Consider the following 11362-nt stretch of genomic DNA (forward strand, 5'->3'; position numbering starts at 1 on the left):
CAGACATGGCGGTTGGAGTTCCAGAAGCTGAAGCTGTCTTGGACGATGAGGTAGCTTTGAGGATAGAAGCCTTTGGCTAAGGAAGATAGAGCGCAAAGAGCGAAGATGAAGAGCGTTCCGGAGGACTGTGGAGTTCCATGCCAGCCTTGCATTGTCTATTCTGTTATTTCTGTGGGAGAAAAAAATACAGTAAACCTCTATCTTGCTTAAGTTCCGTTCCTTTGAATTTTCTGCTCTGGGTAACCTAGGCATGATTTATGTACAATGTAACCATACACAATCACCACCTATGTGCTGGATGTGGAAACTCATGACTTTAAAGCAGAGGTCTCGAACCCCTGGGCCATAGACTACTAACAGGTCTGTGGCCTATTAGGAACCAGGCCGCACAGCAGGAGATGGGCAGCGAGCAGTGGGCGAGCGAGCATTACAGCTTGAGCTCCACTTCCTGTCAGATCGGCACCGGAGTTAGATTCTCATAGGAGGGCGAACCCTATTGTGAACTGCGCATGTGGGGGATCCAGGCTGTGCCCTCCTTGTGAGAATTTAATACCTGATGATCTGAAGAGGAACAGTTTCATTCCGAAACCATCCCCTTCCCTTCCATCCGTGGAAAAATTGCCTTCCACGAAACTGGTCCCTGGTGCCAAAAAGGTTGGGAACTGCTGCTTTAAAGGATGGGTAGCTCCAAATTGCTTAGCTGCAATCTTAACAGTCACCTATTGTTCTATTATTGTTTAAATAATCACAATGGCTTCTGTGCGGTCACGCCGAGCCAGCGCCTGGGCCTGGAACAGGGCCGTAGTCCCCCAGCTTCACCCACCACCTCTCTACCATGGACCCCTGCAAAGTGAACGAGCTTCGGGCCTTTGTGAAAATGTGTAAGCAGGATCCGAGCGTTCTGCACACCGAGGAAATGCGCTTCCTGAGAGAGTGGGTGGAGAGCATGGGGGGTAAAGTACCACCTGCTACTCAGAAAGCTAAATCAGAAGAAAATACCAAGGAAGAAAAACCTGATAGTAAGAAGGTGGAGGAAGACTTAAAGGCAGACGAACCATCAAGTGAGGAAAGTGATCTAGAAATTGATAAAGAAGGTGTGATTGAACCAGACACTGATTCTCCTCAAGAAATGGGAGATGAAAATGCAGAGATAACGGAGGAGATGATGGATCAGGCAAATGATAAAAAAGTGGCTGCTGTTGAAGCCCTAAATGATGGCGAACTCCAGAAAGCCATTGACTTATTCACAGATGCCATCAAGCTGAATCCTCGCTTGGCCATTTTGTATGCCAAGAGGGCCAGTGTCTTCGTCAAATTACAGAAGCCAAATGCTGCTATCCGAGACTGTGACAGAGCCATTGAGATAAATCCTGATTCAGCTCAGCCTTACAAGTGGCGAGGGAAAGCACACAGACTTCTAGGCCACTGGGAAGAAGCAGCCCATGATCTTGCCCTTGCCTGTAAATTGGATTATGATGAAGATGCTAGTGCAATGCTGAAAGAAGTTCAACCTAGGGCACAGAAAATTGCAGAACATCGGAGAAAGTATGAGAGAAAACGTGAAGAGCGAGAGATCAAAGAAAGAATAGAACGAGTTAAGAAGGCTCGAGAAGAGCATGAGAGAGCCCAGAGGGAGGAAGAAGCTAGACGACAGTCAGGAGCTCAGTATGGCTCTTTTCCAGGTGGCTTTCCTGGGGGAATGCCTGGTAGTTTTCCCGGAGGAATGCCTGGAATGGGAGGGGCCATGCCTGGAATGGCTGGAATGCCTGGACTCAATGAAATTCTTAGTGATCCAGAGGTTCTTGCAGCCATGCAGGATCCAGAAGTTATGGTGGCCTTCCAGGATGTGGCTCAGAACCCAGCAAATATGTCAAAATACCAGAGCAACCCAAAGGTTATGAATCTCATCAGTAAATTGTCAGCCAAATTTGGAGGTCAAGCGTAATGCCCTTCTGATAAATAAAGCCCTTGCTGAAGGAAAAGCAACCTAGATCACCTTATGGATGTCGCAATAATACAAACCAGTGTACCTCTGACCTTCTCATCAAGAGAGCTGGGGTGCTTTGAAGATAATCCCTACCCCTCTCCCCCAAATTCAGCTGAAGCATTTTACAGTCGTTTGCCATTAGGGTATTCATTCAGATAATGTTTTCCTACTAGGAATTACAAACTTTAAACACTTTTTAAATATTCAAAATATTTAAAACAAATTTAAAGGGTCTGTTAATTCTTATATTTTTCTTTACTAATCATTTTGGATTTTTTTTCTTTGAATTGGGCAGGGAAGATATGTATGGAAGGTTATTGCTCTAATTTGAGTGAAATAAAAGTTATTAGTGCGAGGCAAACATAAAAAAATAATAATCACAATGATGCTGATAACATGTAATAGTAAGGCAATATTCATATAAATCCATCTTCCTCTAATATAATCTATCTTAAATTAATCCCTAAATCATCTCTCAATGGAGGACACATCTACAATACTGTGTCTCATTCCCACTTCCAATTGGTCTTAGTTTTCTCCATGTAAATTCTGATTCTTTATATTTCTTTCAATTTCTGAATATGGTTCAGGAATACTGTGTATTATATATGCCAGCTCTCTTCAATCGTGTGTCCATCCCAGATATTAATAGTTGATGGTGGCATTTTCTCTATGTCAACCTCTTTCTCATAAACCTTTCTACCTAGTGCCAGGCAGCTCCTACTTTATCAGAATTGGCAGCAGACATACATTTATTATAAGCCACTTTCAACAATTTTTGAAATGTTGGGTGGGGCTGAACATGGTAAATTAATTTTTTTCTCCAAGTTGACATGTTGGAGGAATTATCTTTGTGTATTATAAACTTCCAGCTTGTTGAACAAATGCTGATTTTATGTCCTAGGTTTTGACGAAAGGCAAATGGGGGCACATTTTGCTCACAGTAGCTCTGGTTTCAATACAAATTAGTGAGTTTTAGTGAATAGGCCACATTTATTGAGCACCCACTGTTTACAAAGCATTAAACAATGAGGATATTTACAAAGTATTAAATAGAGAAGGAAATCCAATGGTCCCTGTCTTTATGAAGCTATAACATTTTAATGAAAGCAATAGAATAAACAAAAAAATTTTAACAGTTGTAGCTGATGGTTTGTCAAAGACCTTCCAGGGAAAGAAACTTAAATTGTAAATGTTACCTCTGCCACAACTGTTGGAATAGTAATAGCCAATCCTCAAGAGGACTTCCGTGTTGGGCTCTGTGAGCTATGACTTTTCTATGGGTAGTGGGGCTGCATGGCTCATACCCATTTCTGCACCCCCAGAACTGCCCTCTAGACACACAAAGGTGGACTTGCAGTAGCCACGTCCACTGCATGACCACTGGGGCCACTCCCCATTCTGACCATGGTTGACTGACCTGATGCAAGCTGAGCCAATGACATTCTCCCTCCCTGGAGTTTGCCTTTGGAATGAAGAGGCTAGAGACTATAAACAGTGAAACCAAGCCACACATGCCCATGTGTTCCAGAAAGAGGGGGCACGACTGCTGCTGCCAGGATCCCAGAGTTGTTCTGAATCCTGCTGTCTCAGATTTGTCAAGCTTAAAATCATTAAGAACTGCACTGAGGTCTGTATGCAATAAGAACACTTCCATCACTCTCTTTCTTAAGATCTTTCTTGAATATTGATACCCCAGTGTTTCAATAATTTCCCCCTCCCTCCGTCCCTCCCTCCTCCCTCCCTTCCTCCCTTCTTTCTTCCCTTTCTGCCTCCCTCCCTCTCTTTCCTTTCCCTCCCCTCTTCTTTCTCCCTTATGCTTCCCTTCCTTCTCTTCCCCTGCCCCCCAGGCTAGCCAGAGTCAGATGTTATCACTTGCAATGAAATATCTTTTACTCACACAGGAAAATTATTTCTTTAATCTTCACCACAATACTGGTGGAGTTGTGGGAGGGAGGTGGGGAAAATATTGTGTCCCCAGTTGTCAAATAAGGAAGCTAAGGCTTACAGAATTTGACCTGAGGTCACACAGCTGTTAAGTGGCAGAGCCAGGACTCTGAGGCAGCTAGGGCTGTGTGAGTCCAGAGCCAGTACTTCCAGAAAATGTTTGATCTCACAGGTGGTGAAACAGGATTTGCCCACCTTCTGTTTCGCAGAAGATTGCTTCCAGATAACCGTGATCCTGGGCACAGGAATAGCAGTTCCCTCACACATAGGCTACCTTGTCTTTTCCTTTTGGCCTCACCGGCTTTTGGACACCAGCCTTTGAATACAAAATAACGCTATGTGGAAGATGATAGCAACATCAATAATCCCTTACCAACAATCCCCTAGCCGTGTCCCCTTCTTTCTAAACATGTAGTTTAAAATCTACTTCCAGGAAGGTTTTCTTGATTGATTTTATCCAGCATGTTTTTATTTTTAACATGTTTTTGTTATTATTTAAATAATATTTTTATTTTATTTTATTTTATTTTAGATTGGAAAGAAAGGGAGGGAGAAGATGATAATACTCAAATCTTGGTGCCTTGCATCCTGGGCAGCTTCTCTTTTTGTAGAGTGGGATATATCCTATTTTGTTCTTCCAGAATTTATCTTTCTACCCTGCTCTCTGGCCAGAAGGATGACTGCTTGGACCACAAAAATGGGTTCCGTTTGGTCATGGCCAAGGGAGGAGTCCCAGCAGAGGATTCCAGAGAGGAGGAGAAGAAGATTGGGGCATGGATTCCCTGCTATGCTCCCTATGAGGAACCTCAGGTTGGCTGTTTCTCTGGACCAAACACAACTTCTTCTCTTCCATTATACTTCTCTTCACAACTCTCTTATTTTGAATTCCAGTCACCGTACTTTCCCCTCCCTCCTTCAGCTCTAGGGATTGTGGTAGCTCCACTGCTTCTATCCCTGGGATTCTGCACCTTCCCTTACGGTTTCCCTATGCCCTCCCTGCACTATTGTAAACAGTCTCTCCTTAGATCATCCTCGTATGAGCACACTTCTGCTTCCTGCGGGGTTCCTGATTGGTACTAATTGTAAATGCTTCTCCTAACTGGTGCTTCCTCCTGTGTTCCCTCATACTGCATCATTTTTATTGGCAAGCAAACCTGCTGTTCTGTGGTCAGTGTTCTCTGGGAGAGTCCAGTCATTCAGTTGGATATCCAACAGCCAAGCAGTTGCTCTGTGGATGTACATCACATTAGGCCAGCCAGGAATCATAAATTCACATTCAAAGAGAAGATAAGGCTGGTGGTGAGCGCGATTTACAGAAATCATTCATTACATTCCCTTCCCACTCATGCCTTTTAATGGCAGCACTGTGTGTAGTTTTGGGTGGCATGCTACCAGTCTTTCTGTAGAAAGGAGAGGGGGAACTACGGATGTTGACGCTTTTTGTACAACCACTAATTGAGTTGGCTCGGATAACTGAGTTCTATTTGAATTCCTCAGACTACGTGGACAAATATGCCCAACCTCATTTGATAATTGAGGACACTGAGGTCCCTAGGAGGCTAAATAACTTGCCCAGATCACATGAGCAGTTGATGGCAAAGCCAAGGCTAGGCCTGGGTCTCCTGATTCCTGATCAGAGGCGCTCGTCCATGTGTAGCCTGTGTTATTGTTTCTCAATACTATTCAGCTTAAGTGTTTATTTCCCTGCTAGAGGAGTTTTTCTCATCTCTGTTTTCTCTTATCAACTGTATTGCCCCCAGACTTCCCACATGTGAAGCATACAGCAAAAGAAAAGGGCATGCTACTGAGAAAAGGAGGAGGGGAGATGCTGAATCAGAGGCTGACAGTTTCTGCTGGCTGCCTGGGAGGGAGCCCTGCTGGGCCTCCTCTCCTATTTTACTTTGACAACTCTGCCACATACCAAAGGCATAAACTTGGCCTTCTCTGGGCTTGTTCCTTCTGTCCCCCTGATTGTGCTGGATGTTTTAAATGAAATGCATGGGAGTGGATGACTCACACGTGGGATGGTAATGAAATTTTGGAAATGAGTACCTACAGAGAGGCAGAAAAATTGCAGGCCCTACAGGGCTTCAAGATGCTGAGAGCTTATCCACGATGCAAGGGAATTATAAAAGTCTCAATTTAGACTTATTAAATAACTAGGGCAGGAAAAATATAAAATATATGGTAGAGTAATTTGATTTTTCAAGAGGTTCTCTTTCTCTCTCCCTTTGACTCCTTTCCCCACCTCCCTGTCTGTGACTACCTACACATACACACATAGGTATAATAGATTCTATTACCTACACAAGATGAGCTCCTTTTCTCCTTTTTACTGTGACCTAAGATGCATTTCAGCATGATGACTTTGATAACAATTTTTGCACAATAGTTCTTCAGATCTGAAGACTGTCTTGCTTCCAGATTACAGGTTTCACGTTTTGGCAAACATGATGCCATTTTGTAATCCTCTCAATTGTTCTACGGGTGTGAGCAGCACACACAGTCTCCTTATGCTGCAGTAGGAGAAACTAGGTGGGGAGGAGGGATAAGAAGCAACTTACTGTGTTGTGAAAAAGTACTAGCTGGGGAGTCAGGAGGGCTGCATGCTGGCCCTGCTCTGCTACTGACCAGATATGCAAGACCTCTGACCTCCATGGGACTCTGTTGATCATCTGGGCACTGAAGGACTTGCCAAGACGATTGCTAAGCTCCTTTCCAGTGCTAACATTGTGTAATGAGACTTTTTAATTGTGTGTTACAATTTACATAGCATTTCCACATCTCTTCCCCCAACCTTTACAACTCATCTAACAAGGAAAGGAAACTGGAACCCGGAGAGGATAAGGGATTGGTTTTGAGGACACAGAACTCATAGATAGCACAGCCAGGTTTAGAAATTGAGTTTGTGACCCCAAAGCCATGTTCAGCCTGTGAAGTTTTTTAAAAGTCATATGTGCTTTCACTTACGGTAGAAAATGTGTGATTTTTCAACAATAGTTTTCTTAAAAGGTGACTTTTCAAGTGTATCAATCTGAATATTGTGTTCAGTCGAACGTGGTAATTTTCCACCCCAGAGCCGCTCAAGAGCCAGGCCATGAGTTGCTCTGAAGAAGGGCGAGCCTTGATCTCACTGGAAGCCAAAATCCTCTGTAGAAAATCATCATGGAAAGTGCACAGTCCCTGTACGTGAAAGTGTGCATTCAGCCTTGTGTTATGGAGGTGTCTCTGGGAATGTTCTCTTTATGCAGTTGCATTTGGTAAGTCAAGTTATATTTTGAATATGCAAAACTCATCTGCCCTTTACAGTGGTCCTCTTAGGAAATTCTTGCTTAGTTTAAAAAGAGAAAGAATATTTTCTAACCCAACTTTACTTGGTCACATTCCTAGCTAAGTAACAGAGCAAGGGGAACTTCCAGCTAGGCAGAAGAGGGAGACTTTGACCAAGGAGGGCGAATGGAATCAGCTCCCAGTAGTCACTGCTCCTCACTGCCCCTTCAGGACTGAAGCACTCGTTCCTGCAGCTGCTGGGAGTGCTGATTGTCCATAGCTCACAGCTAAGCTTCTGTACCAGGGTCTGCCTGAACTCAAGAGGGCTGCCTAAGCCAAGGCTACACTTCTATTTCCCAGGGCAGCTGTATCCCATGACTGCTTGATACAGGGTTTCACAATATGAAACCCTGGCCCCTTTGCTCCAACTGAGGACAACTCTGCAAGGCCAGTCAAGCTCCAGAGCTCCACTGTGGGCTTGGCTGAGGCCTTTGTTGTGGCTGCATCACAGCCCAGCTGATTCCTTTGCCCAGTCCTGCCTTTCTCACTCCACCATAAATGTATTGCACCCCAATCTCCACTTCAGAGTCTGCTTCCTGGGACCCTGATCTGCAATACGCATCTTCCTTTCTCTCCATCCTGAGATGGAAGATTCTACAAAACTCCTTTTCTTTGATTGTTATCAGCAACTCTCCTGGATGAACTTGGGAGGTGAGAACCAACATGGAGGCAAACTGGTTGTGGCTGTTTGTGAATATTGCTTCGTGTATACATACAATTTTGGAAATTGGGAGCTGCCTTCCAAAACAGAGCCATACAAAGAATAAGTGATTTGGCAGAAGAAATGGAATGTAGAGAAAATGATGCTGCATAGTAAATTTAGAGGAAATTCTACCACATACGCAAGTACTTCAGGTAGGAAAAAATAAAGCCCTCTCTGCCTGCTTCCTGAGGTTCTTCAGGCCACCTCATGTCTACAGCAGCACGATCGGGTGCACCTTCCTTCCATAACTTCACTGATGGTGCATTTCCTGCATGAAGTCTCTACCGTAAGTGTCAGGAGATTTGTATTTGCCTTGTAGTCAGCTTAATATGCTGTGAATTTTTCTCCCTAATAGAGAAGTAAATTATTCAATTATAAAATCTAAATAAGTCTGCATAAAACTAGCTATATCCTAAATCATGGTCAAAACATCATAAGCTGGTTCCATAATCAATAGCATTTCTCAGTTTCTGATGTTCTAATGTTTTTGGACAATCAAATCAACTGCACTGAGGGCATCACACAACTAAATTCAAAGACTGTTACGGTGCACAGGAAGTTATAATCGAATGATGTTGCCTGACTACTGGGTAGCTACATTTTTAACTATAGGTTAACAAGTATGAAAAAACATAGCAACAACAATAAAAGCCATGCTAGCCTCTGACAATCAGGTCAGTTCTAACATGACTGTGAGGAGATTAGGTGGAAATTGTGATGCATAATTTGGAGAGAACTCTGGGATGGGCATCTGATTTTGTAACTTTATCAAACTTTTTCTAGTCATTGCACAATGATTGTAGAAGTGCTCAGAAATGTGGACAACTTTTATAAATGTCAACATATTTTATAAATTAAATATGAATTATATACTCAATTTCAATGTGGTTCTTCTACATGATAGGCAAGTGCAGAGCTCCTAAGGGGAACTCTGCAGCTTCCACTGCCTTCCAACGCACATGGCAGCACAGCAATGTTGGCTTGCTTTTCCTTATTAAGAAGGATGTCAGCTAAGAGGTGAATATGACAAATGAGCCCCATAGAAGCTCTCAAGCCATTGACTTGGGATGCACTGACATTGGAGTTGGGTTTCTGGGGCTGTCATGATAACCAGGTCAAAAGATTCTCACAGCAAAGTGTCACTTGCCAACAGGTGCCACACTGTGGCCCCTTGGTATCACTCATTTCCAGCTATACTTTGGAAAATGAATCAATTTTTCATTTTCCTTTGGGAGTGCCAGCTTGAAAAACACAGTGCGAAAAATGCCCCTGCCTTCTGCCACAGAGGGAGTCCATGCAGAGAGCCCTACTGGCAGGAAGGGTTTGAAAATAAGCCACTGCATCAAGAAACAGGTGGTGTGAAGGGGAAGTGGGGGCATAGCTCCCACAGTCTTATTTCTGTGTGTCGCATTTGAAACTGAAGAAGGAGTTAGAACTAACTCTCGGCTAAGTCTCACACTCAGAAATTCATGCAAGAGCTTGCTGCTGCCAGACACACCACTGCATGACCAGCATGGTGTTCTCTGCTTTTAGAACAAACTTAACTCTTTCCGAGGTGGTTGTGTTCTTGTACCTAAATATTCTCTTTGTCCTAAAAATTCCTTGTACCAAAGAGTCATGCTGCCCTATATATAGCAAATTCAGCATATGGGTGGAATAACTTTTGGGGACTGGATATATACTGACATACTAGAGTTGGGTTAGAGCTTTCATTTCCATTTGGTAGCTAAGAGATTCCTTCCTTAAGCTCTTCAGCATCCAGCAAAGTTGTTTTGATTTCTTTCTTGAAGGAAGAAAATAGGGTTTGTGGGACCCTGATCTGCAATATGCATTAAGAAAAAAGAGGCATAGCTAATCTAAATTTGGAGAGGAAGAGAGAATTCCATGACTTACCGTGGAGTTAGGCACAAGGAGAAAATCTTTTCTGTTTCATGTCAGGTTGTGTGTGTGTGTGTGTGTGTGTGTGTGTGTGTGTGTGTGTGTGTGTGAGTTCTCTCAAATTCTAGGATCATAATCCCTGGACATCTTCAAATCTGTCTACTCAATTATTTCTATAAGGGGAAAACTCCAGCAGGATTATAGGCTGCAGAAAAAGTCAAAATTAGAGACGGAGGCAAAATGAGTGGTAGGGTTTAAGGTAACTGGATGAAGGATCTGACAACCCAAGTTATACTCCTCACTATATCATTTATTAACTCAGACACCATGGAAAAAATCACTTTTACTTATGTGAACCTTAGGTTCACCTAAGAAGATAATACAGGTAATTATAGCTGCCTCTTCCACCAGCGCTCCTTCTCTTGGCCCCATATACTTCACAGTTGTAAGGATGGGCATGAAAGTTTTTTGCAAACTATAAAGCACAATTTTTCCAGAATTGGACACATCTTGCTCAAGTGCATGCATGTGACTATGTGTAAGTGAATACCAGGCAAACATACTGTTGACATTCAAGCTTTCCATTTTAACTTTCAGTTTTGTTTGCTAATGGGGTAAACTGGATGGAACCATGTTAGGAAAAAGATTGCTTGTGATATTTACGATGTTCATGGCAGGGTGGATGCATTTGCCAATCTGCACCCGCCTGTGGACGGGAAATTTACAACTGTAGAAATTATACCTTGGTTAGACTCTGTCCTGGGATGGGACTACATTATTCTTCGGGCAGTGACAGGTGGACCTGTGACAAGGTTCCAAGTCAAAAGTCTGCTATAAGAGAAGAATGTCAAAGGTAAACATTGGGAACTCCACATTGCTTTTTTTATTCCTAGAAAGTCCAATTATGGTCCAAAATATTTTCCATTGCATTTCCCTGGCCTGGAAGACCCTTGTCTGATCTTGAAAAAATGTTTAATTTAAGAACTTTTTAATGTTTTGTTTTGATTTGGTTTGGGGTGAGATTCTTAGCGAGAAATAAATCTTCAGGGTTTTTTTCCTTTTTAAAATAGGCATTTTTAAAGGAAAATCGTCTAGGATTAAAGGAGCAGTCTCTATAAGGGGGAAGATAACCGCATTCTGCAATAATTGTGGAACTAGTTGCACATGCTTTTGTATGCAACTTTAGAAAAAGGATTGTTTTCCCCTCTACTGCAAGGAAAGAACTGGATTCCAACACCAGTGTATTAGGCCAAGTTCCCTTAGTATGGCTTTCAGATGCAACAGACAATTAAAGTATTGAATAACCCTCCCATTTGCACTGCCTTAAAATTGCATGGCTAACCTTAGAAGCCAAAGCAGGTGAAGTTAAACAACAGGCCAAATGTAAAGACAAGGTATGTGTTTCCATGAAAAAAGGATCCTCAGGTTTTCTTGTCAAGTTCAAGACCAGTGAAGGCTTAGAAGTATTTCCTAAGAACATTTTTAAGAGAGGGAGGGAGAGAGTGAGTGAGTGAGAA

At 42.8% G+C, this 11362-nt stretch overlaps 1 pseudogene across 1 annotated transcript; it reads left to right on the forward strand.

Moving 5' to 3' along the window:
- The first annotated feature begins 774 nt into the window (after positions 1–774).
- LOC111539915 lies at positions 775–2353 on the forward strand (annotated as a pseudogene). Its single transcript, XR_002730838.3, has one exon. The product of XR_002730838.3 is annotated as a hsc70-interacting protein pseudogene (transcript).
- Positions 2354–11362: the final 9009 nt, after the last annotated feature.

This window comes from Piliocolobus tephrosceles, chromosome 4, assembly GCF_002776525.5.
Source record: "Piliocolobus tephrosceles isolate RC106 chromosome 4, ASM277652v3, whole genome shotgun sequence".
NCBI lineage: Eukaryota > Metazoa > Chordata > Mammalia > Primates > Cercopithecidae > Piliocolobus > Piliocolobus tephrosceles.